Below are 27,587 nucleotides of genomic sequence, written 5' to 3'. Positions count from 1 at the left end.
GCCCCAGCCAGGGTGCGGGGAGACGCCCGATTCCGCGATCGCCGGCCGCGGCTTGCGGGGAAGAACCGCCGCGCGGAGCCTTCCGGACTTCGGTTCCACCTCCCCGCTGCAAATCTGTGCTCTGCGCGCGCGGCCGCCAGCCGGGCAAAGATCTGGCTGCGTGTGGGAAAAGATAGTAACCTGGAAACAGGCCATCCTCAACAAGTATAATGCTAGGTAAAATTTGTTGGTGGCCTGTAATGTGCTGGGCTCATGTTGTCTTCATTTACATATGAGGATCCGGGCGCTTAGAAACGCTAAGCGGAGTGATGGAAATGTTCTAAAACTGGATGGTGGTGATAGTTGCACAATTTTAAAATTTGTTCAGAAATATTAAATTGTACCCATAAAGTGGGTTGGGGGTGGGGCTGGAGCAAACAGAGACTCTGGTCATCCTGCCGTTACGAAGCCAAGTTAAAACAAACTTGGAGGCTGAGAGTCGGAATCAGATGGGCCTTTCCTCAGAGGTTGGCTTGGGGGCTGTGGGATGTGGTGTGAACACACACACACACACACACACACACACACACACACACACGCTGTCCTGGGGCGCGCGCGCGCGCGCGCGCACACACACACACACACACACACACACACGCTGTCCTGGGGTGAATTCCCTGGTGGTGTGTGTTGGCCGGAATGTCAGCTCCCTAACCCTGTGTCATGCATGTGCTGACTTTTCAGTTGTGACAAAATATAAAATTTACCACTTTAACCATTTTAAGTTCACAGTTAAGTAGTTTTAAATGCGTTCACCTTGTGCAATCTCTAGGACTCTTTTCATCTTGTAAAACTAAAACTGTGCCCTATCCCCCCTTCCCACCAGCCCTTGAACCATTCTTTGTGTCTCTGAATTTGCCTGTTATAGGTACCTATACAAGTGGAATCATACAACGTTTGTCCTTTTGTGACTAGCCTACTTCATTTAGCATAATGTCTTCAAGATTCATCCGTGTGACACCGACCAGGGTTCTTGGCCTTCCCCAATCAATAGAAATTGATCAGAGGCTAGACAAGAAATTCAGGCAAGGCTTTATTGGGGCCCCTGCTGCAGCAGCCGGGAGCAAGAACAAGTAACAGGTTCCCTTGTTCACTCCCTGGGGCTGATGAGCTTGTTCCTAATATGGGGTGAGGGTAGCGGTGTGTCCAGGGGTCGGGCCAGAGGGGAGACTTCGGTGTTTTGCCCACCCCTTTGGTGGTGTTGACTGCAGGAGGCATGCACAGCACCCTGCTTATGCTCCCGACACCCTGTTTTTGCACCCAGCTCTTCAGAAGTGGCAGTTGGGTTTTTTCGTCTCTTTGTACCTTGTCCAGAATTTGCCCCAAATGCACATGTGCACAGTTATTTTTAGTCCCTATAGCTTCTTTGTATTTTGTTGCTTGAGGAGAGGTTTGTCCTGGTGCAAGCACTGCAGCGAAGGGTCCCAGGTCCCAGCCTGTCTCACATACTGTTGCGTGTGTCAGAATTTCTTTCCTATTTAATAACATTTCTCTCTCATATATATATATATAAAATATATATATAATATATAATATATATAACCACATTTTGTTTATCCATTCATCACTTGGGTTTTTTCCTCTTTTTTAAAAAAATATTAATTTATTTTTATTTTTTTATTTATTTTTGGCTGCTTTGGGTCTTTATTGCTGCGCACGGGCTTTCTCTAGTTGTGGGGTGCAGGGACTACTCTTCACTGCAGTGTGCGGGCTTTGCATTGCGGTGGCTTCTCTTGTCACAGAGCACAGGCTCTAGGCGCGTGGGCTTCAATAGTTGTGGCACACAGGCTCAGTAGTTGTGGCTCGCGGGATCTAGAGCGCAGGCTCAGTAGTTGTGGCACACGGGCTTAGTTGCTCCACAGCATGTGGGATCTTCCCAGGCCAGGGCTTGAACCCGTGTCCCCTGCATTGGCGGGCAGTTTGTTAACCACTGCGCCACCAGGGCAGCCCCGGGTTGTTTTCTCTTTTTGGCTGTCCTGAATAATGCTGCTATGAACATTGATGTATAAATATCTCTTTCAATTCTTGGGTATAGAGAATCCATGTGTTTTGAATTTAACATTCTTAAACATTAAGGATGCTTTTTCTCTAATATGTAAACAGGCAAGATTTTGCGGGGAGAGATGATAAAAATGGCAGTCTGGAGTCGACTTCTATTTCCGGGTGTCACGTTTTGAGACCCTTTGTGGACAGGCTGTACAATGGGCCATGTGATGGGTCACGTGACTTCCACTCACAGGGGAAGATGCAGCCCTACCTGGGCTGATGATGCCTGAGTGGCACACACCCATGAAGAGGGAAGGAAACCAGATAAGCAGAGACGGGGCTTCTCACCTCATTCCTTAAATAAAAAATACATTCCCAATAGATTAAATATTTAAAGGTTTAAAAAATAAGTCACAAAACAAAGATAAATTCTTTATGTAGCTGTGTGACTATTTTAGGGCAGATATGAAAGGACTCTCTGTCAGACCATTTGGGTTTCTTCATCAGCCTGTTCAGGTTTTCTGTTTCTTCTCAAGATAATTTTAATTGCTAGAGAACCATTCATTTCATTCAGGGTTTCACATTTTAGAAACATCTGGCTATCACATCTGTATCTGTGGTCATATCCCTTTTAGGAATTGTTGACTTGATTGTTTATTTGGGCTATTGTTTCTTTGTGTTCCTTGATTATGCTTTCCAGCTATTTTAATATGTTGCTGTTTTTCTTTTTTCCCCAAGGAACTGAAATTTATCAGTACTGATTACTTTCTTCTTTATTTATTTCTACCTCCTTTTCATATTTCCACTGTTAATTTCTTTCTGGTTCCTTCAGATGAATATTCTATTTGTTTGTTTTTATTCTTTCTTGTTTAATAATGAAAATATTTAAGGAATGAATTTACTTGTGAGTACAGGTTTGTGTGTGTGTGTATAGTGTTTTCAATTGTCTTATTTTTTTTTCTTTCACAATATCTTAAAACATTTTCCTATTTTGTAAAGGTAATAATAATTTCTTTAAACCCTGGTCAAAATAATATGGTTAAAAAAAGTCAGTTGTACGTGAGGAAAAGCAGCTATTCCTGGCCCACTCCTACCCAACCAGTCTTAGTTCCCAAAGGTAAAACTTTACCTCCAGCTTGCTCTGTAGTTATTCCTTCATTTAGTCTTTTATTAACTATGTATTGAGTGCCTGCCTTCTATGTGCCTAAGCAACTGTTTTAGGTACCAGTGTATATAGAGGTGAATAAAAACAGGGAAGCATCACTGCATCCCCCCCTACATAGTACTGGTGGAGTGGAGATATAGTATAAATATAGAAATAAAGGACAGAATATGTATATTAGATGTGATAAGTCAAGTTATACAGAGGAAAAAAAGTCAGGTAGTGGGGATAGAGAGCGGTGGATCAGGGAAGTGTTCACTGAGATGGTGACTTTTGAAAAAAGACCTGAAGGAAGAGAGACAGAGAGTCACAGAGACATCATATGGAAGAGAATTCCAGGCAGAAGGAACAGAAGGACCCTGAAGTAGGAGCCTGCCTGAAATGTTTAAGGAACTACAAGAGAGCCATTGAGGGTGGACTGTAAACTGCGTGTGTGAGGAGAAGGCAAATGCAGCATCAGGAAATGAGTTAAGAGGCTACTTATTTATTTTTAAAATTTTTATTTATTTATTTTTGGCTGCGTTGGGTCTTTGTTGCTGCGCACGGCTTTCTCTAGTTGCGTCGAGCAGGGGCTACTCTTCGTTGCGGTGTGCAGGCTTCTCATTGTGGTGGCTTCTCTTGTTGAGGAGCACGGGCTCTAGGCGCACAGGCTTCAGTAGTTGTGGCATGTGGGCTCAGTAGTTGTGGCACACGGGTGGCTTATTTGCTCCGTGGCATGTGGGATCTTCCCAGACCAGGGCTTGAACTCGTGTCCCCTGCATTGGCAGGTGGATTCTAAACCGCTGTGCCACCAGGGAAGCCCCAAGAAGCTATGTATTTAAATAACATACCTATGCTATGATGTCTTCATTTATATAGTTTAGACATTTTCTAATCCCCTGATGGATAGGGATTTGACACACTCCACAACTCCTACTTTTCTTCCTTAGTTTCCTAATACACATATTACTATTTTCAGTTCCAAAGTTGTATATTGTTTAAGCAACACACTTACACCTTCTCTTTCTTATTTCATCAGGTATAGACAGTGTCTCTTGACTCCCAGCTTTAAAAGATGAAGATGCCAGCATCTCTAACCTTCCAGTAAGTTTGCATCCTTTTTTCTACATTCTCAGCTTCTATTATCTGTGCTTCTTATTATCTGTGCTACATCTTATTCATATTCCAATCTGTAATCATAATTCAGTCTTTCTTTCCTTCCTTTTCATTGAGATATAATTGACCTACAGCCCTGTATAAGTTTAAGGTGAACAGCATAATGATTTGACTTAGATATATCGTGAAATGATTACCACAGTAAGTTTAGAACATCCATCATCTCCTATAGATACAAAAAAAAGAAAAAGGAATAAAAGAAAATATATTTTTTCCTTGTGATGAGAACTCAGGATTTACTCTCTTAACGATTTACATACGTAACATAAAGCAAAGTATAATATAATTATATGAATCATGTTGTACATTACATCCCTAGGACTTCTTTACCTTATAACTGGCAGTCTCTAACTTCTGACCACCTTCATCCAATTCCTCCTCCCCTCAAACCCCCTTCCCCCTGCCTCTGGTAACCACAAATCTGATCTCTTTTTCTACGGGTTTGTTTGTTTGAAGTATAATTGACCCACAGCACTACGTTGGTGCCTGGTGCACAACATAGCGATTCAACATTTCTATACTTTACAAAATGATCACCATGATAAGTCTAGTTACCGTCTGCCACCGTACAAAGATATTACATTATTATGGACGATATGCCCTATGCAGTACATTTTGTCCTGGGACTCATTTATTTTGTACCTGGAAGTTTGTACCTCTTGATCTCCCTCAACCCATTTCACTCCTGTCTCCACCCCAGCTCTCCTCTGGCAACCACTTGTTTGTTCTCTGTATCTGTGACTCTGTTTCGGTTTTATCTATAACTGCTTTTCAGTTCACTTGTTTTGTTTTAGATTCCACATATAAGTGAAATCATATGGTATTTGTCTTTCCCTGTCTGACTTATTTCGCGGAGCATAATACCCTCTAGGTCCATCCATGTTGTCGCAAATGGCAGGATTTCCTTCTTTTTTATGGCTGCCTGATACTCTGTTGTATACATATGCCTCATTTTCTTTATCCATTCATCCACTGATGGACACTCAGGTTGTTTCCATGACCTGGCTCTTGTGTATAATGCTGCAATGAAATTGGGGTGCCTTGTTTTTCTTTATCAAAGAAAACTGAACATTTCTAAACTCTCCATCATATCATGTATTCTGACAGCTCCACTTTTCTTATCAGATACCTGTCTTCCTCCTCGCTCTTTAATCTGGACAGGTTCCTCTCTAGGCCTGTTGCATTCCTGTCATTGTGGATTTCCCTTTGTTGCTGTTTTAGGTTGTATCCTGTGTTTTGGACTCCCTGTTTTCTTTCCTGGTTTAACCCCTCATCTTTTTGAAGCACACCTTCAAGAAGTTTTCTAAGAAAAAGAGCTAGTAGGTAAAATTTCTATGTTCTTGCATGTCTGAATATTTAATCTTATACTTTAATTCTTTGGTTAATTACAAACTTCTAGAAAAAAGAATTTTCCCTCTGAATTATTTTAAATTAAGAAATTTAAAAATTATTTGCTATTTTCCCTTACAGCTTTGTTGTGTATCAGTTAGATTTCTTAAATTCCTTACTTTTCATTTTGAAAAATATCAAATCTATAAAAAAATGCAAGGAATAGTGAAAAGAACACCTATATGTCCTTCACATAGATCCACTAATCATTAAGATTTTGCCATATTTGGTATATCTTTCTGTCTACACACACGTGGTGTACATGCATACACACACACACACACACACACACACACAAATGCACATACACATGCACAGTTTTTCTGAACCATTTAATGTAACTTTCAGATATCATGTCACTTCACCCCAAGTATATATATCCTAAGAACAAAGACATTCTCATGCATAACTACACTACCGTTATTGCACTCAATAAAGTAATGTAAATAAAATAATATCATCTAACTGATATACAACCCACTTTTGTCTCTCTCTAATTGTTCAAATAAACTTCTCCACAGCTGTTTGTTTTCTTGTCAATCCATGATTCAGTTGTGTTTAGTAGTCAATCTCTTTGAAGGTATGTCATCTGTTTTCTAACATTTGGTGTTGGTGATAAAAAATCTGAATTTTGTTCCTTCATAAGTGGTATTTTTTTCCTTGTGGAAGCTTTTAGAGTATTTTCTTTTTTTCCCAGTGTTCTAAAATTTTGCAGACACATGGGTCTTTTAAAAGACCTTGTGCTGTTTGCTCTGTAGGTACTTTCAATCTGAAAACATATAACTTTAACCTTTTGGAGATATTGTTGTATTGCTCATTTGATAATGTTTCCCCTCTGATTTCTATCTTTCTTTATTTGGAATGCCTGTAAAACTGGGCCTCCTGGAAAGGTCTTCTGAGTCTCATTTCTTTCATGTCTCCCATCTCATGGTCTTTTTGCTCTGCTTTCTGGAAGATTTCTTCTGTTTTATCTTCTGGGCCTTCAATTTATTTCAGCATGATATTTTCATTCTGTAAGAGCCCTTTCTTGTTCTCTGATTGTGCCGTTTACTTAGTATCTTGTTTATGATTTTGAATGCAATAACTTCCTGAATATAGTTATGATTATAATTAGAAAAAAATTTTAATTCTCTTCTATTTCCTGAATTAGTTCTCTTTCCTTTGAGGTTGTTTTTTTCCTGTTTGTGGTACTTTTTTAAGGCAGCCCTTAGCAAATGAATACAAATTTCTGTCTCTCTTTCTTTCCCTCCCTTCCCTCCTTCTTCCTCCCTCCCTCCCTCCCTTCCTTCTCTCCTTCCTTCTTCCTTCTTTCTCCTCCTCTTCCTCCTCCTCCCTTTTCTTCTTTGTTATTTAATGGAAGAACTCTCAGGTGTTTCACTTGGAGAGTTGATCTTTCTGGAGGCCCTGCATTCTGAACGAGGGGAGGAGCTAAGGACTGGACTGTTTAAGACAGAGCCTTTGGAGTAATCCCAGTGTTTTTGGCCCGGTCTCACTTGCGTACTCTGTCTTATGCCTCTCTGGAATTCTGTAGGGAAGATCGGCAACCTCCTCTGCGGTGTGTCATCTGTCATTACTTCTCTATCAGCTTGACACAGTCTCACAATTTCTTTTTAAACTTTCTTCCGCTGATGGACAACTTCTTGTTCTCATTGTCATTGTGGATTTATTCCCATTTTAGTCCTTTACTATCATTTTTGTAGGGTCTTAGGGGGAAGAAGAGAAAAACTGAGTGGCCAGCCCATCATTTTGAAAATAGCACTTATTTTCTTGTCTCCAACTTGCAGTTTTGATCTTTTTAGCTGAGAAGTTATTTAGGAGGCTTGTATCAGTCAGGATGGGCTAGGCTATGCTGTATAACAAAACTCTCAAAATATTAATGGCTTAAAATAGCAAAAGTTTATTTCTTGCTCACCGAGGTTGGCTGGTGGCTTTGCTCCAGGTCTCCCCACTCTGAGACCCAAGCTAACAGAGCAGCTGCCATCTTGCTGTTACCAGTTGCCATGGCAGAGATAACCTAGTGAATCATGCACTGTCCCTTTAAGTTTCCACCCAGAAATGATACCCATCATTTCTCTTCATATTTCATTGGCCAAAGAAAATCATTTGACTATTCTTAACATCAAAGGGGGTGAAGAAGTACAATCCTACCCTGTGCCTAGAAAATGGAAAGCTGGAAATGTCTGTTGAACAGTACAATGAACCACCAGAAGACTGTAAAATTTCAAGTGTTTGAATTCTAAAAACTTTTAACACTTGAATTAAAAAAAAATTGCACTGGAATCAGAGAATGTAGGCTTGTATAAAATTCCTGAGAGTTTTTCATTGCATTATTTGTGACGGATTTTTTAAAATGCTTTATGGGATTGGGAAAGGTGTACCCTTTGTTGGTTGTAGACAAGTTTGACACATACACAACATGAAGCTATTTATATCTTCTATATACCTGTTAATTTTTTTATATACCAGATCTATCAAAGACTAAAGAATTATTTAAAGTTCTTACCATACTATTGTGTTTCTATAGATTTCTCCTTGTTTTTATAACAGTTTTGCACTCATATTTACCTTGTAAGAGTTCATAGTAGATATGCATTTTCTATTTTGTTTAAATACCCTTTGTCTCAATTAATAGGACTTTTATTTTATTTATTTATTTTAAAATTAATTAATTAATGTATTTATTTTTGGCTGTGTTGGGTCTTCATTGCTACTCACGGCTTTCTCTAGTTGTGGTGAGTGGGGGCTACTCTTCGTTGCAGTGCGCGACCTTCTCATAGCAGTGGCTTCTCTTGTTGCAGAGCACTGGCTCGGCACGTGGGCTTCAGTAGTTGTGGCACTTGGGCTCAGTAGTTGTGGTGCACAGGCTTAGTGGCTCCACAGCATGTGGGATCTTCCTGGACCAGGGCTCGAACCCATGTCCCCTGCATTGGCAGGCAGATTCTTTTTTTTTTTTTTTTTTTTTTTTTGCGGTACGCGGGCCTCTCAGTGTTGTGGCCTCTCCCGTTGAGGAGCACAGGATCCGGACGCGCAGGCTCAGTGGCCATGGCTCACGGGCCTAGCCGCTCCGCGGCATGTGGGATCTTCCCGGACCGGGGCATGAACCCGTGTCCCCTGCATCGGCAGGCGGACTCTCAACCACTGCGCCACCAGGGAAGCCCGGCAGGCAGATTCTTAACCACTGCGCCACCAGGGAAGTCCCCTAATGGGACTTTTAAATTCTTGTTCCATTGCCACATGTCTTCTGTACTCTCTTAGGATCTCAAAGTGCTTTTTATAATTTTAAAATTTTTTTTAATTTTTAATTTTTTAAAAGTGATATTGAATTTGCTGATGATTTCCTGGATATGACACCAAAAGCATAGGCAACAAAAGTAAAAATAGATATATTGGACTTCATCAAAATTAAAACTTTCAGGACACTATCAACACAATGAAAAGGCAACCTACAGAATGAGAGAAAATATTTGCAAATGATATATCTGATAAGGGGTTGATGTCTAGAATATAGAGAACTCCTACAATTCAACAATGAAACAAACAACCCAATTCAAAATGGGCAAAGGACTTGAATAGACATTTCTGCAAAGAAGATACACAAATGGTCAACAAGCACACGAAAAGGTGCTCAACATCACTAATTACTAGGAAATGCAAGTCAAAACCACAGTGACAGGGAACTATATTCAATATCTTATAATAACCTATAATGGAAAAGGATCTGAAAAAGTATGTGTATATATCATATATATATATAATATATATATCTATCACTTTGATGTACACCTGAAACTAATGCAACATTGTAAATCAACTATACTTCAATTAAAAAAAACAAAACCACAGTGAGATACCACCTCACAGCCATTAGGATGACTACTATCAAAACCACAGAAAATAGCAAGTGTTGAGGAGATTGTGGAAAAATTGGAACCTTTGTTCACTGTTGCTGGGAATGTAAAATGGTGCAGTTGCTATGGAAAGTAGTATGTTGGTTCCTCAAAAAATTAAACATAGAATTACCATATGATCTAGTAATACATTTTTGGGTATATACTCAAAGGAATTGAAATCAGGGTCTTGAAGAGAGATTTGCACACCCATGTTCGTAGCATCATTATTCACGATAGCCATAAGGTGGAAGCAACCCATTCACCCACTGATGAATGAATGGATAAACAAAATGTGGTATAGACATACAACGGAATATATTCAGCCTTGAAAAGGAAGGAAATTGGAACAGGTACTACAACATGGATGAACCTTGAAGTTGTTATGCTAAGTGAAATAGGCCAGTTACAAAAAGGCATGTACTGTATGATTTTACTTATATGAAGCACTTAGATGCTGTGGACTGAATTGTGTCCACCCTAAATTCATATGTTGGCGCCCTAACTCCCAATGTGGCTGCATTTGGAGACAGGTTCTTTAAAGAGGTAATTATGGGTGGGGCCCAATATCGCTAGTGTCTTTATAAGAAGAGACCAGGGATGCATGCACACAGAGAAAAGGCCATGTGAGGACACAGTGAGAAGATGGCCATCTCCAAGCCAAGGAGAGAGACCTCAGGAGAAACCAAAACTATCAGTACTTGAACTTGGACTTGTAGGCTTCAGGACTGTGAAAAAATAAATTTCTGTTTTTTAAGCCACCCAGCCTGTGGTAATTTGTTATGGCAACCTTAGCAGATTAATATACCAGAGTAGTCAAATTCATAGAGATAGAAGGTAGGATGGTGGTTTCCAGGGTCTGGGAGGAGAAGGGAATGGAGAGTTATGTCATGGGTACAGGGTTCAAGTTTGGCAAGATAAATTCTGGAGATTGGTTGCACGACAATGTGAATGTGCTTAACACGGCTGAACTGGGCGTTTAAAAATGGTTAAGATGGTAAATTTTATATTATGTCTATTTTATCACAGTTAAAAATAAACATGTTTTTAATTGTGATGAAATAGACATAATATAAAATTTACCTTCTACCATAGCCCTATTTTTCTCCTCTCCTTTATAGCAAAACTGAAAAAAGTAGTTTCTGTTTGCTATCTCCACTTCTTCATGGCTCACTTTCTCTTGAACCGTTCCGATTAGGATTTTCTGAAGCTGCCTTGTTCAGGGTTACTGAGATAATTTCAATCCATCAGCAGCAACGTTGCTCTCTCGCTCCTCCTTGAGATACTTGCCCCGTGATCTCCTGGTTTTCCTCTCGCTTTTCCTTTGTAGGATGGGGCTCGCCCCTCCTCCGGACTTTATCTGCAAGTTACCCCAGGACTCTGCCCCAGGCTTTTTATACTCACCCCCTGGCAATCTCATCCAGTGCCATCTATCCACTGGTGAATTTCAGGTTCTGTCTCCAGCCCACCCTCCCTTGGAACCCAACGCAGAACATCCACCCGCCCACCCCACATCGTCACAAGGATGCCGACCAGGCATCTGAAATGCATCATGCCCCGAACAAATCCTGACCTCTCCTTCAGAACCTGTCTCCCTCCATCGTTTGCCATCTCAGTAAATAGCACCACCTTGCAACCAGATTGAAAAACAGGCACCCTCGTAACTGCGCACCAGAGATCTTGGAGTCACCTTGACGCCCTGCTTTCTGTCTCACGCCACATCCAACTCACCCGAGTATCCTGTTGTCTGTCTTCAAAACCTCTCCAGGGCCCGGCTCCTCCCCGCCTCCTCTTCTACCACCTGCCTTGGCCAGGCAAGCTCCTCTCATCTGGATGACTGCGGAGGCTTCTGAGTTAAATGAACAAATGAATAAATGCTATGAGTGTTGAAATTAGCGATATGAAATATATATGTGTATGCCCGAGGACGCCATCTGAAATGTAATTGAACGTTTTTCTCTGCAGGCTGCAGGTGAGAATAGGTGATCATATATCAGCATATGTAACCCAGAGATCTAGCAGTATGCCCGCACCCCTCTCACCCAGTAGCTAATGTGTACCTGGTAAAAGATTGCTAGTATCACCAGGAAGTCTGCAGACACACAGACGTGCATCTCTATTGACTAACTGAAAGTACAGTATTATGGCCGTTAGAACTTAAAGAGAGAAATCAGAGAATTTGAGATACCACACGAATAACCAGATTATCGGAGAATGAGCTGCTTTGCTTAGGATGGTTGATGGTTCTGAGAGGAGCAAGTGTGGTCCTAGTTTCAAAGAGTATGGTGTATGACCCCCCCACCCCACCCCCAAGCCGTATCCTCTTCCCATACCTATCTTGGTAGCAGAAACAGCTGGAGTTTAATGGTCTATTTATTTATTTAGATTTGGCCAAAAGGGACACATCAAAGTTATGGCACTAAAATGTTTCTGCTCTTGGGGTGGATACTACATTAAAACATCCTGTTGCCGAGACGAAGCAACTCTTGAAGTTGGACCGGTGGTGGGAGGCTGAGAGAGGGGTGTGACCAGGTGTCTTGAGACGAGTTGGTTACTGATGGGCGGAAGGTGTTAAACCTTCTGGGTGATGCAGTCTCCTCGGTACCACATGAGTCAGGTGCTGGCCGTGCTAGGACGAGGCAGAACCCAGAGCAGTAGCAAAACTGTTGGGAGGGGTCTGAAAGAGAACTGGAGGAGCTTCTGGCAGTGGCTGTGTGGAAGGTAAAGAGAGAGAGAGAGAGAGAGAGAAAAGAAGAAGGAGAAGGGAAAGGAGAGGGAGGGAGGGGAGGGTCGCCACTCAGCGGGGAGGGCTGCCTCTCAGCATCACTTCTGTGACCTGTTTCAGGATGGACACAGGTGATGTGGACAGGTCATCGTTGTGTTTTCCATCACTTGCACTAGGGGCACAGATAGTCCCAGTGTCACACAGAGGCAGAGCCTACAGAACAAGTCTGTCCCTTTGAATGTTCAGCCCCATCTTTCTCCTCCCAGGACAGGCCACCTGCTCTGCTCAGGTGCCCAGGGATCCCTTAGTGCATAGAGTCCTGATATGTCCTGCCAGCAGCAGAGGGAGCCCACACTCTACCGAAAGGGATTAAGTTTCTCATTAGAATACAAAGCAGGAAATACAATAACGGTGTTTTTTGCCACGCAGTATGTCCTTACAGATGAAGCTTTAATCTCCCTCATACATCTCCGTTGCTGTAAATTCCTGCTCTATTATGGTACCATATGCCGTGATTCCCTGGGAGAAAGCCACAGTAAGCTTGGCGGCGAGCTTGGGCTTCTGAGCTGTTTGTGCCGCGTGTTGAATCACATATTATCTCACACTTAAAAGTATGTCTTAATAAGCTCTTTTGTATCAGTTTATTAGCCATGATCCTGCAGTTGATCAGTTATGTCATGGAAGGGTACCACGGAGCTCACTGACAATTACGAGATGTAAGAGGCAGAAGGAAAGTTAGGCTTGAAACACAACAGAGCGCAGTTCATCTGATGGTCTAGCAGCTGCTGATTCGCCTTCTCATCTGTTTCTAAGTAATAGATATTGATGCTTCTCTGCTCAGAGCAGACCTACTGTACGTGCAGTTGCCCACAGTGCACAGAATGGCATTTTTTCAAAATCCTTTCCAGCTCACTGTTAAAGGCACAATGTCAGATGTCACAACCCACAAGGGTTACTCTTGGAGCTAAGCCACACCATCATTGTTCCTCACACTGTGCTCTTTCTGGGAAAAAGAAACATGTTCGCCTTTTGCCTCATTTCCCTCCCAAAGCAACTGACCAAGTTCTGAAACCACTCTTAGGAGGAAAAAAACGCCTCAGGTCCTGTATCCTTTATGATGACAGCTGTCACCTATGCCTGGTGGGAAAGGGGGACCAACAGGAAACATTTAGAAAACAGTTTTTCACCTAAAACCCGTCATGGAGTCTGACTTCAGAAGCAGTTCCACTCAAGCTTCTGTGGCCAGCTTCTTTCTGAGGATGATCTCCATGCCACAGGGTGAGGGTACCACCATGTTACCCTGACTAGGACCTCCTTCTCCTAGCTGGAAAGCTAACAGGCACAGGGCCAGTCTAAGAGCTTCCCAGGCCCCAGAGCCGCCTTCTTTTGGATCCCCTACTACAAAACATGTCAAAAAAATGGAAATGCACCCCTATCCCACATCATGATAATGTATAAATAAATAATAAATGACAATATGGGCATGGAAACTAGTTGATGTATTATGTCTCCTCGAGTGTATTAATCCTGACATTGCATTGTTTTCTCTGTAGCTTTGTGCTGATACATGTTTTCCTCCTAGGCTGTGTACATGCCCATGGGTCTTTGGAGCTCTCTGAGTTCTGAGCCCTGCTCCTTGAGGGGAGGGAGGGGGGCGGGGAGTGGAGAGGACTTGGTGCAGAGAGGATGGATGCTGAATGGTTGGGGGCCAAGATGAAGTTTGGTCCTAGCCCTCACCTGCCTGGTCCAAAGAGAACCAACCTCAGAAGAAATTAAGAGGGCCCTTACCTGTCCTTAAATAAAGCCAGAAAGATTCTCACCCGTTTGTAAAAAAGGTGCAGAGAACGGGAATACCTTTTCTAGTAACATGCTCATTCATTCATTCATTCATTCATCCCCTCATTCAAAAAGCATTTTTTTGGAAACCCTACTAAGTGCCAAGCCTAGTGCTCGGCATTTGGGAAATAAAGGCAGGTAAGATGCAGTGCCTGCCCTCAGGAACACAGAGTTCCTCAGTCCCTCTGTCCTGGGGCTGCTCTTGGTCAGCCTTCCAGGACCCACCCTTGCCTCCATAGCTTCCACAGATATATCCCTGGCTGTTATGAGCTGAGTTGTGTCCTCCAGAAATTCCTATATTGAAATCCTAACTCCCAGTGCCTCAGAATGTGACTATATTTGGAGATGGGGCCTTTAAAGAGGTGATTAAGGTTGAATGAAGTCATTAGGATGGGCCCCAATCCAATATGAATGATGTCCTTGTAAGAAGAGATTAGGACACAGATACACACAGAGGGAGACCACGTGGAGACGCTCGGAGACGATGACCACCTACAAGCCAAGGAGAGAGGCCGCAGAAGAAACCAACCCTGTTGACACCTTGAATTCAGACTTCTAGCTTTCAGAACTGTGAGAGGATAAATTTCTGTACTCTTGTTGCAGCAGCCCTAGCAAACTAATGCACCGGTTCCATAGGAGGCCCAGAAGACTCCCTTGAACCTTTCTCAAGAGAAGAAAGAAAAGACACTCAGCCAGCCCCTCCCCGACCTGGTGGGAGCTTCTGCCAAAGGGCAGCCTTACTGTGCACTTACCCCAAAGTCCCTCAGCCTCATTTCTCCTCAGTCTGCTTCCTTCAGGTGCAGACACATCAGCGGGGTTTGGGGAGTTTGCTGAGAATGCGGGGGAGCAGGGTTAGGGGCTCCCTTTCCTCAGTCACAGTGATTTTTCTCTCTAGGACTTCCTGTGTGTTGTTCTTTGGGGGAGGGGCTTTCACTCTGCTGCGTCTACCCAGGCTCTGGGGGACATTCAGTCCTCATTTTGCTTTTCTTCATCTTTTTTTAAAATTTATTTATTTATTTATTTGGCCATGCCGGCTCTTAGTTGCGGCATGTGGGATCTTTAGTTGTGGCATGCGTACTCTTAGTTGAGGCATGCAAACTCTTAGTTGAGGCATGAATGCAGGTTCTAGTTTCCCGACCATGGATCAAACCCGGGCCCCTGCATTGGGAGCTTGGAGTCTTAACCACTGGACTGCCGGGTATGTCCAAGGACTGATTTTGAATAGTAAGGAGCAGCAAAACTCTGTGCTAGGGGCCCTACATCTCTCCTGTGGGATGCTACAGAGCAGGGTAACTTCTGGGGCTGAACTGTCTTCTCTGTGACTCTCTCACATCTGTTTCCTCCTGGGGTTGTGTCAACATGATTTCATTCATGAGAAATTGATCCCTTATTCCTTAAATAATTGTGCATTAACTACAATTAACTACTCTTGTAAAATCACCAAAGTTTACAATTAATATAAGCTTTATTAATTAAGTTATTATTAATTAAACATGTAAAGATTCTCTTTGTGGACTTCCCTGGTGGTGCAGTGGTTAAGAATCCGTCTGCCAATGCAGGGGACACGGGTTCGAGCCCCGGTCCGGGAAGATCCCACATGCCGCGGAACAACTAAGCCTGTGCGCCACAACTACTGAGCCCACGTGCCTAGAGCCTGTGCTCCGCAACAAGAGAAGCCACCGCAATGAGAAGCCCGTGCACCACAACCAAGAGTAGCCCCCCGCTTGCCGCAACTAGAGAGAGCACGCACGCAGCAACGAAGACCCAACGCAGACAAAAATAAATAAATTAATTAAAAAAAAGATTCTCTTTGTGATAGAATCATTTCAGAGTGAAAATCCAAAGATCAACTGGTTATTAAAATATATCAAACAAAATAGTCCTGGCTAGTATGTATTAATAGCAATAAAGTGATGATTTCAAGGCACATACTTCCTCTGCTGGGTCTAGAAGAGGAATATGATGGAAACAGTGAGCTGGGATTACCCAGGTCAATTAAAGAGACACAAAGCAATAAATGCCCATCTTTCCAGGAAGCCGTCATAAACATGTAGTCACTATTCTATGTATACCTGCTGATGGATTAACTGATATTAAACAGCAAGTTATTCCGCGAGGGCTGCTGAAGAGAAGACTGATGCTAGGATTTTAATTCACAAATAGGCAAAAATCAATTTGTCTTTTTTTTACAACAAGAATTTATCTTGGTATAAAACCTTGCATATATGATATATAGCATATATATGTTTATGTATATATGTATGTGATCATATACATACATACGTGTATGACAGAGGGTTATGGGACTGCAATATCTATCTGGACGAAAAATGAAAGTTTCAGTGGGCTGACAGGCTGTTTCCAAACACTGTGAACATTTAGCTTCGTGAAGACAGAGCATGCTGATCTATGATTTTTCCCTCCTAACTTCTGGACTTGGCTTTCCTCTCTGTGCAGTGGCCGACATGTGCCTCCATGTGAATGGGGTCATTCCTGCTCACCTCCTGTGCAAAGGGCTGGGACTGAAAGGCTGCTCCAGGGGAATTCATCAAAGACTCAGAAAAAAGAGGCTTTGAAAAGCGCAGAACACATTTCCTTTACTCTTGGCTGATAATTACTGCAAAGCAGTTCATCTCAGACGTTATTTTAATAGATGAGTGAGTTCTTGGATATTTTCAGAGGATGACAGAGAAAGGTGTACTGGCTCAGGATGGAGGACCCGGGGTTGCAGCTGTGTGCAGGCCGTGGGACTGGCGGGGGTGGTCAGAGGACGTTCTTGACTTTTGTGTTCTCTGGGCTTAAAGTTAAAAAAAAACTGAACAAACTGTGCTATGACCCCCAAATGTTTCTTCAAGGCCCAGCCACTATGGAATTCACTGAGGTCTTCATTAGCTTATCAGTCAAAGTCTTCAATTTTATATTGTTTTTCTAAAAATCAAATTTATTGAGGTACAATTTGCATAGCATAAAATGCACACATTTTAAGTATATGGTTTAATGAGTTTTGACAAATGTGTACACCATGAAACCATATCTCCAATCAATATATAGATAATTTCCATCATCCAAAGTATTCCCTTGTGCCCAGTAATATACTGGTAAATATTTAACAGCAGGCTCTCTGGAAAAAGTTATATATTTAACATCTATTTATTTAGCATATTAATAACATATTAAAAGTATTATTTTAAAAGTATTATGAATTTTGCTGATATAAAGGATGTTTATTACTAATTTATAAGTAATAATAAAATGTATTTTTTTATCGTAAATCCCATACAGTCAACTGATTATCACAAAATGTTTTCACTGATTTTTCCAGAGTCTTGTATCTGTAGCCAACCAAAGTTTGCAATTAACTAGTGTAGTTCTGACCTGTCGGTTGCTAGTTTCATTTACTTTAAGGAGTAAGACAAAAGTGAAACAAGACATATTTTGGAACATCACTTGTTTGTTAAAGACATAAACAACTTCTTTGCTGAGTTAGATTATAGTTTTGAATGCCAGAAGAATATTGTCTTCATTTTTTGTGCTAGTTGTAGTGTAACAGCTATACACACTACTCACTTCTTTTTATTAAAGTATAATTGATTTACAATGTTCCAGATGTACAGCAAAGTGATTTACTTATATATATTCTTTTTCAGATTCCTTTCCATTATAAGTTAATACAAGCTATTGAATATAGTTCCCTGAGCTATACAGTAGTTCCTTGTTATTTATCTATTTTATTCAATATATATAGTAGTGTGTATCTGTTAATCCCAAATTCCTAATTAATCCCTCCCCCACTTTCCCCTTTGGTAACCATAAATTTGTTTTCTATGTCTGTGAGTCTGTTTCTCTTTTGTAAATACATTCATTTGACAATAGGCAGTACATGGAAGCAACCTAAATGTCCATCAACAGATGAATGGATAAAGAAGATGTGGCACATATATGCAATGGAATATTACTCAGCCATAAAAAGGGAAAAAATTGAGTTATTTGTAATGAGATGGACGAGCCTAGAGTCTGTCATACAGAGTGAAGTAAGTCAGAAAGAGAAAAACAAATACTGTACGCTAACGCACATATATGGAATCTAAAAAAATGGTACTGATGAATCTAGTGGCAGGGCAGGAATAAAGACGCAGATGTAGAGAACGGACTTGAGGACACTTGTGGGGGAGGGGAGGGGAAGCTGGGATGAAGTGAGAGAGTAGCATTGTCATATATACACTACCAAATATAAAATGGATGGCTAGTGGGAAGCTGCTGCATAGCACAGGGAGATCAACTCGGTGCTTTGTGGCAACCTAAGGGGGGGTGGGATAGGGAGGTTGGGAAGGAGGCTCAAGAGGGAGGGGATATGGGGACATGTGTATACATACAGCTGTTTCACTTTGTTGTACAGCAGAAACTAACACAACATTGTAAAGCAATTATACTTCAATAAAGATATTAAAAATAATTTCATTTGTATCTTTTTTTTAGATTCCCCATATAAGTAATATCATATGATATTTGTCATTCTCTGTCTGACTTACTTCACTTAGTATGATAATCTTTAGGTTCATCCATGTTGCTGCAAAAGGCATTTCATTCTTTTTTATGGCTGAGTAATATTCCACTGTGTATATATACCACATCTTTATCCATTCATCTGTTGATGGACATTTTGGTTGCTTCCATGGCTATTAGAAATAATACTGCAATGAACACTGGTGTGCATGTATCTTTTTGAATTATGGTTTTCTCCAGGTATATGCCCAGGAGTGGGATTGTTGGGTCATATGGTAGCTCTATTTTTAGTTTGTTAAGGAACCTCCATACTGTTTTCCATAGTGGCTGTACCAACTTACATTCCCACCAACAGTGTAGGAGGGTTCCCTTTTCTCCACACCCTCTCCAGCATTTATTATTCGTAGACTTTTTAATAATGGCTATTCTGACTGGTGTGAGGGGGTACCTCATTGTAGTTTTGATTTGCATTTCTCTAATGATCCCCAGTGGCATGGTGACAGCTCCATTTGGCTGATAGCCTCACTAACACTTGGTGTTTTAAAATTTTAACCATTTGAGTAGATGTTTAGAGGTATCACATTGTGACTTTAATTTGAATTTCCCTAATGACTAACGATATTGAGTACCTTTTATTGTGCTTATGGACCATTTGTATATTTTCTTCAATGAAGTGTCTGTTCAAGTCTCTGCACGTTTTTAAAAAGTGAGTTCTGAAAACCACCCAAATGTTCACCAACTGATAACATTGATTTGTTCCATCCTTTCCGTCTATGCTCACCAGACATAGGTTCTGTTCTTCTCTCCCATATCTCACACGTTCCTAATCTACAGACACATTTTAGGAGTTTTCCTACTGCTCTACTCATTGCGTCTTTCATTCTATACACCAGAACTGAGTATTCTTGGGCATTCCCTGGAAGTCCAGTGGTTAGGACTCCATGCTGTCACTGCCGAGGGTGTGGGTTCAATCCCTGGCTGGGGAACTAAGGTCCCACAAGCCGTGCAGTGTGGCAAAAAAAAAAAAGATTAAAAAAATAATATAAAATTAGTTAATAGAAAAAAAAAAACCTGAGTATTCTCAATACAGCAATATCCCTTACAATCCACTCCTTCCACTTATTCAATTCTTTGACTCAAATGCATCTTCTAGTTCAGGTACAGCCCACAGCAGAAACCTGGCATCTTTAAATAATCCACCTGGACTTCCCTGGTGGTGCAGTGGTTAAGAATCCTCCTGCCAGTGCAGGGGACACAGGTTTGATCCCTGGTCCGGGAAGATCCCACATGCCGCGGAGCAACTAATCCCATGTGCCACAACTACTGAACGTGTACTCTAGAGCCCTTGAGCCACAACTACTGAGCCCATGTGCCACAACTACTGAAGCCCGTGTGCCTAGAGCCCATGCTCTGCAACAAAGGGAAGCCACTGCAATGAGAAGCCCACACACTGCAACGAAGACCCTGCTTGATGCTACTAGAGAAAAGCCTGTGCACAGCAATGAAGACCCAATGCAGCCCAAAATAAATGAATTTTTAAAAAAAGTTTTAAACAATCCACTCACAAAACACAGGGTTCATTCAGTCCCAGAGTGAGACCTGGATCCAGACAATGTGGTTCCAGGCATTGCATTGCTTTTCCATGCACACGAATTGTCTTTTCAAGGGCAAAGTCCCTCTTTGGTGTCAGGCAACACGTGTTCAATTATCTTCTGTGCTTTGTGTTGGAAGCATCATCCTTCTTTATTGGTGACATTCATTCTGGCGTCGCGAGTCCCCTGCCCAAGATGTGCAGGTAAAAGGCACGGTGCTCAGAGGCTTGTCGGCCAGCTATGCATGTTCTAGGCCAGGCGTCCTTGCCCTTGTAGCTCTTGATAGAGCGAGTGTGTGCATGCCCCAGGCACCTACCGTCTACTGGCTTGCTCATCCTCGACTCTGGTTCTCATCAGTGGGGAAGGCTGATGCCACTGTGTGAAGTGGGTCATGTTAGCGTTGCCTAATCCAGGACTCAGGCAGCGAGGTCCTTCCAACTACCTCTGCACCCTATTCCAAGTGTGCTGAGCTGCCCCATCTCATTCCCTTTGCTCCAAGCTCTCTTTTCAACACACACGGTGTGATTCCAGCATCTTAATTTGGTCGTCACCTCTGGGATAGGCTGACTGGAAGTGACCTGCAAGGCTGCCATTCCATCAGGGCGAGTTACCCAAGAGTGTTGCTCCTGCCGAGGTGAACGGTAGCCGGGGGTAGAAATGGAAAGCCCTCTTCTTGCCGACTGATCTAAGGGGTGTCTTTGACATTCAGTACAAGCAGCACGACACCTACAGGTGCACAGCTGTAGGCGAGGCCAGCTTACACTCAGCTGGGATTCTGGGCCTGCTTCACTGGAAACAAATGGTACTCTATTTTTTTTTTCTTTTTTCTTTTTTGGCTGTGCCAAATGGCTCATGGGATGTCAGTCCCCAGACCAGGGATTGAACTTGGGCCATGGTAGTGAAGGTGCCAAATCCTTATCGCTAGACCACCAGGGAGCTACCGAGTTACTGTGTTTATAACCTATATTTTCATGGGTATAATAAGCCTCCAAAGAAGTTGTGTACTTTGGAAATGTGTATAAACTTACTTCTATATTTTTTTTGAAAATCAAGGACTATCAGTTTGGAAGGGTGTCACCCTGCAGTGGTGACCTCTGGTGCGGTTCCCCTTCCCCCTGCCCTTCTCTCCAGGGCCCCAAGGCAGGGAGGAGGTGGGCTAGGCAGCCAAGGCTTGGGAGGGGGTGGGGTGCGAGGGTTACAGCCCCCTGCACCCGCCGTCTTTCCCACTGCCTGCCTCTGCCTGGAGACCCCTCTCTGGTCTTCCCTTTTCTTGCCAGCCCCTTCGGGTAGGGAAGCAAGGGCAGGATGAGAGGAGAGGTCTCAGATCCTTAGCGCTCCTGCCTTTCGGGCACTGGACAGAAGAGCCCAGAACGTGCCAGGCTACAGAACCCACTGGGGGTCACCGTTTCCGTCTGTGGCGAGGATCCCCGGCCGCGGCAGTCACATGGCAGCTGCGCTGGTCAGGCAAGCCAGTGCCTGGTCTTGCCTGGACCCTGCCCAGCGCATTTGGGCAGTCTCCTTGCCACAGTCTAGGACCCTGGCAAGCTTTGGAAGAGGGGAGGGGCTGAGACCGCTGGCCAGGTGTCCGAGGCGGTGGGGATGGGCTGCAGCGCGGGGACTGGAAGTGAGAGGGCGCCCTCTCGTTGCGCGGTCACCGCACGCGCCGGCGCCACTTACCTGGGAAACGTGCCCTTTACCAGCCACTTATGGGATTAATTTTGCGACAGAGACGCTGGCGCTGTAGAAACCACACTGGGTTTTCGGCAACACCTTCCACTCCCCGGAGTGGTTAAACCAGAAGTGTTCAGTGGCTGACCGAGGCCGCGGAAAAGAGCCACAGCTAACGCCCGCTCTGTGGCTGGAATCAAAACACCACTGGTGACGCGCTGTTTTCCACCATGGGTCCTCCCCGACGCCGCGTGGGGAGTCAGGGGGTTCTGCCAATGTCCCTCCCCGCAGCGGGAGCCCCAGCTCACCAAGCTCGGGGGTCGGGCTCTGAGGGCGCCACCCCGATTCGGTCCTGGGTGCGTCAGCCACGGTTCTCCGCGGTGATGGGGAGGAGAGGCTGGGGACCGCTACGCACAGAAACGTCGAAGGGTCGCTCTGTAACGTTGGAGTTAACTTTCCTCTGGCCAAACCCTTGTTTCTGGGTTGCCCTCAGAGGCAGGCCTCCCTCCGGTCTTCTCGAGGCTTCTCCTGCGGTGATCGGGCAAGCAGAGACTGGGCGGGAGAGTCAGAACAGAGCCGGCCCCCTCGAACCCTGGTCGCCCTGCCCCAAGCAGGGAGCATCTGGCATCTTCCTGCTCTAGGAGGCTGCAGAGTTCTTGAAGGGCCCACAGGCATCTGGGGTGCAGGCTTGTCTGTAAGGAGATCCCGGCAGGGAGAAAGCCTGGAGGGAGACAGTATTATTGGACTGCTTGACAGCGACATAAACATACTTTCAAAAGATAAATGTTTCTTTGCTGCTTGCTCTAAACTCAGGGCACATACTCTTACCACCACAGGGGGGTGGGGGAAGATGGGTTAAACCAAAAAAAAAAAAAAAAAAATCTGCTAAAATAAATAAAATCATTATTTTAGCAGGAATGATGACCCCCCCAACCCCCCACTCCACACCTTTTGGCATAAGTCCTGTGTCCCAGTCCCCAGAGGGGGTGAAAGTCAGGGACAAGTTGAAGAGTGCCTCTTTGTTTCCTAGAAAACCAGCAATGTATTTTCCAGGTAATAATAACAATATAGATAATAATACTTGATGAGTACTGAGCACATTTCGTGTGCTAAGAACTCCACTCTCAACTCCAGGGGCACCGAGCGTTCAGGGTTGAGCAAATCAGCAGGTCTTAATCTACTGGCCACAGGGACCCACCTGGAGCCAAGGAGGAAAGGTGAGACTTATGCCGAAGGAGAGGCTGGTTCTCTGTGATGAACTTTGGAAGGCTGGACCTGCTGCAGCCTACTTGCCCCCAGCTGGAGCCAAGTGCCAGGGAAGTGTCCAGAAAAGTGCTGGGATTCACTGATTGGACCAACTTGGGTTACTGGCCAAAACAGCATAGTCCACTAGAATTGCTTCATTTATTTATGATGAGTTCAAAATTCCATGATTTATGATAAACAGTAAGTTATCATTTACTATCTATGGCTGCATAACAAATCACCCTAAAATTTATGGCTCAAAATGTCAACACTTTATTGTATCTTATGGTTTTTTTAGGTTGTCTGGGGTTACTCTGCTCATCTCACTTGGGATCAGTTATGGGGGCGGGTCAGCTGGGCTGGAAGGTCCAGGAGACGCCACTTAGGTGTCCAGCAGTTAGTGCTGGCCCCTGGGTTCTCCTGCACATGGTCTCTCATCCTCAGTGGGCTAGAAGTTTCCTTAAGTGGCAGTATGGAGGCAGCATTCCAAGAGAGAAAAAATTGAAATTGCCGTGCTTAGGAATTCACACAAAATCACTCTCACACATTCTACTACCCAAAGTAAGTCAGAGGATGACCCAGGTCCAAGGGCTGTGTAAACAAACTCTACCTCATAATGGAAGGAGGTATAAAATATCGTGGCTTTATCCTTCAGGGTAGACAGCATTTTTTTCTGAGTGTAACTATGTCCCCACCTGACAAATTTTGACATATGTTGCTCTTACTGTCCTTTATTTATAAGATGGTGACTTTTGTTTATTTTCAATTTGACCAGGAGAACGAATTTCAGTTTACAAGTCATTAGATTTTATTTATTCATTTTTTGGTTTCAGCCATCTTTTTTTTTTTTTTTTTTTTTTTTGGTGGTGGTGAGAGTATGTGCCCTGTTATTTGGGGGGATTGATTTAGGTTTTATTTGTAGCTTGGTATATAATTACTATTTTACAGGTACCATGGACATTTGAAATGACAGTGTTTTTTCTGTTTAGAAAAATACAGAAATTGATAGATTTATTGGTTTATATTTCTCAAATGTCCTGTGTCCACTCTATTGTTGTCTCTATGTGTCTAGTGTATCCTGGCACTCTCCTACAGGATTCTTACGGCAGGCAGAGTTGGGGGGCATTCTGTTGGGTGGGTGAGGAGGAACTGAAATAAAGAAATGATAGTTTTCGTTGTAACCATAGTTGACTTCAGGGGGGAAAAACCCTAGAGTTTTTTTTCCCTAGGTGCATGCAAAACCCAAACACGAGCTTTCTGTATTTCACACCCTTAACAATGATCACAACCACGGAAACAAGAGTGCTTATTTTCAGAGAATGCCGTAGAGATATTGAAGAGAGTATTATGTGCTTCTTCGTTGGTGACGGACTACATAATTGACGTGGGGAGACGAAAGTAATATAGCAAAAATATAAGGCAAAACACAGGAAGTGGCAAACAGTTGTGAACCAAAGAGAGTGCCAGACATGAAGAGAGCTGTGGGGAGGGGTTGGGGTAGGGGGAGCCTCTGGACTGGGGTGGGGGTCTGGGCTTACAGAGCTGACTTGAAGCCTGGGCACAGTTTCCTTTGACCTGAGGGAAGGGTTGCTCCTGAAATGCTTAAGGCACAGAAGCAGTTTAAGTCGTAGTCACCATTAGGCTTCCCAGTGAACCAGCGGTTTCCCATTTTTGGTGGAGCATTGCTTTGAGTTTTTGGTGGCTGCCCATATATCTTATGAATGCTGATATACAGCACGACAAAGGTTGACCTTGAAGAGAGGTGTTGGGGTGACCAGTTGGTTTTCACAGGCCAGGGACCTCATGGCTTGTCCTTGGTCTTGTAGAATCATGTGGTGATTTCTGTGGTGTCCTCAGAGAACACATGTTCTTTGTGTATAAAAATATTTTTATTAAAACATTAGGGTACAGCTCCAGTCATTGCAAACTGTAACTTACTTTTTTGTCTTCTGAAAATGTTTGCTAGTTGATGGTTAAATTTGACCCTTTTACCTGCCAGGGTGATGCAAATCTTAGGCCACTTAAGAATTCAAGAACAGACTCCCTGTGGGATGTCTTTCTGTGGCCAAGGTAATGACCAGTTCAGCGAAGAGCCAAGCATAATCATGATATGGAATAAAATGCATTATGCAGGTGGTTCAAACCCTGAGGAGGTCTTGAACTACTGTGCACGTCTTGATTGCTAATTAGAAAAAGGTGTTTCAACCCAGAAACCACTGAAATATGTGAACTGAGAAGCATTGGTTATGGAAATAAAAATCAAAGGCATCAAGCTTTGCATTTTTGATTACATATTCAAATCACACAATTACAGTATATAAAATCAATTTTTACCATAGTCATAAGTAGTAATTAGACACAGACTTTTAAAATTCAAATCATATTTGTATTAGATGAAATTCTTCCAGTTCTTTACCCTCAAGCAGAAAAAGATGTGAATGGAGAACTGCTGCCTGCTCCTTTCTTCATAGATAATCCTTAACATAGTTCAGTTATAACCTGTTTCAGCTTGAGGGGACACGCTGGGAAAGAAATGAAGATGTCGTCTCCCTTCAAATGTTGTACCGTCTAGGTCCACATTTTCTAATCTTCAGAGCTTCCAACATTTTGCCAAGGATTTGATGCCAAAGAAGGGGGAAAAGAAAATGAGGGTGGGGTAGAGAAATGAATGAGAGCTGATTAAACAACGAAGACCAGCTCTTTACCAGAGCGAGTAGGTAAAAAGAGACCAGAAGCAGTGAAAACCCCTGGCACCCGGACTGTGGTCTCTAAATACCATTCCCTACTAAAAGGAAACAAAGCTTCTTGGAAAATAGTGAATTTCAGGTCTGGAGCAGAAAATGTGCAAACTGAGACTGGAATATCTTGTTCCCAAATGCAAGGACATGCTCCAAAATTTATGGGAACGTAGCAAAAGGACACAGGAGCTAACTTGGAGATGTCAGCACTGGGCAAACCTGAGACAATTTGAGCATAATAACGAATGATGACAGTAATGGATTATAACATATTTAATAAAAAATAGTTTGAGGCAAATAATACTGCCCCTCATACCCTACCCTATAGAAAAGAGTGGCACTTAATAAATGTAGAAGAAATGGTAAAACTAGAAAATCACTTTTTGCAACAAACTTTATAATTGATTCAGATAAAACTTATCAATGGATGCTAAACCATTGAGTAATATGTTGTTGCAACAGGAGAGTCACACAGTCTCAAAGTATCACCCCTGAAGGCTTATTAATTACAAAGGGGAAAAAGGGTCATTACAACAGAGAAATCTGGTAGATGCCACCTTAACTAAGTGATCAGACTTTATCACCAATGATGGGACCAGCTGATCCCATAAGTCTTCTGATGAAGGGCATAACATCACTTGTGATAATCGTTGCCAAAGATGTTTAATTGAGTCTAGTCATGAGGAATCCAAATCCAAATTTAAAGACTTCCTGCAAAACAACAGGCCTGGATTCTTCAAAAATGTCAGTGTCAAGAAAGGCCAAGAGAGATTTGGGGAACTGTTCTGGATTAAAAGAGAGTCAAGAGACAAAACAACTAAATGCCATGTGTGATCGTTGGCTGGATCTCGGATAAGAAAAAATGAGTATAAACGGCACAATTGGGGCAATCTGGGAAATTTAAACATGGGCTATTTATTAGTTAATAGTAAATTTCTTGATGGCCATAACTTGTGTTTTTGTGTCTTTGTTCTAGGAGCTACATGTTGAAATACATAAGGATTAAAGTGTCATGATGTCTACAACTAATTCTCAGGTAATTTAGCCAAAAAAAAAAAGTGTGAATTGCTTGTGTACATCTGTATAGAGAGACTGATAAAGCAAAGCAAATATGGCAAAATATTAACAAGTAGTGAATCTAGAAGAAGGCCATATGGCTGTTTAACATGCTATTATTTCAAATTTTCTGCAGTTTTGAAAATGGCTAAAATTAAAGTTTGAGGGATGAGAGCTGGCCAAATCAGTGTGGCTCTTTTTCTCCATAAGTTAAATGAATTTTAAGTAAGAAGAATAAATTTAGATGCAACTACATTTTTAAACTAATGTCATTATCATTGTAATAATACTTGCTTTTCTTAAAACAATGCATAATTAATTTTTGTGCATGTTTAATTTTTAAATAGAAGTATGTTCACATTTTTTTAAAAAAGTATATAAAATTTCTTTCCATCCTTACTCCCATCTGCTCTGTTTCTGCCTCAATTCCCCCTCAACCATTGGTTTCTTCTATACCCTTCTAGAGAATATTTATGCATACATAAAAATATATATTTTATTTTTCTTCCTTGCTATACAAGAGACCATATTCTACCTATAGTTCTGTATCTTGCCCTTTTTACCTATCAGTGTCTTAGATATCTTTCCATATAAATACACACAGAG

General features: G+C 42.5%; 1 long non-coding RNA gene across 1 annotated transcript; it reads left to right on the top strand.

Annotated features, from left to right (window-relative positions):
- Positions 1-82: 82 nt before the first annotated feature.
- On the top strand, positions 83-27,015 carry LOC307179288. The gene is made up of 3 exons (XR_013825358.1): positions 83-216; positions 4,206-4,270; positions 26,902-27,015. It is a non-coding gene; the product is annotated as an uncharacterized lncRNA (long non-coding RNA).
- Positions 27,016-27,587: the final 572 nt, after the last annotated feature.

Source organism: Stenella coeruleoalba (assembly GCF_951394435.1).
Source record: "Stenella coeruleoalba genome assembly, chromosome: 20".
In the NCBI taxonomy this organism is placed as follows: Eukaryota; Metazoa; Chordata; class Mammalia; order Artiodactyla; family Delphinidae; genus Stenella; species Stenella coeruleoalba.
The sequence above is the reverse complement of the archived record's forward strand: the minus strand, read 5'-3'. Positions and strand labels throughout refer to the sequence as shown.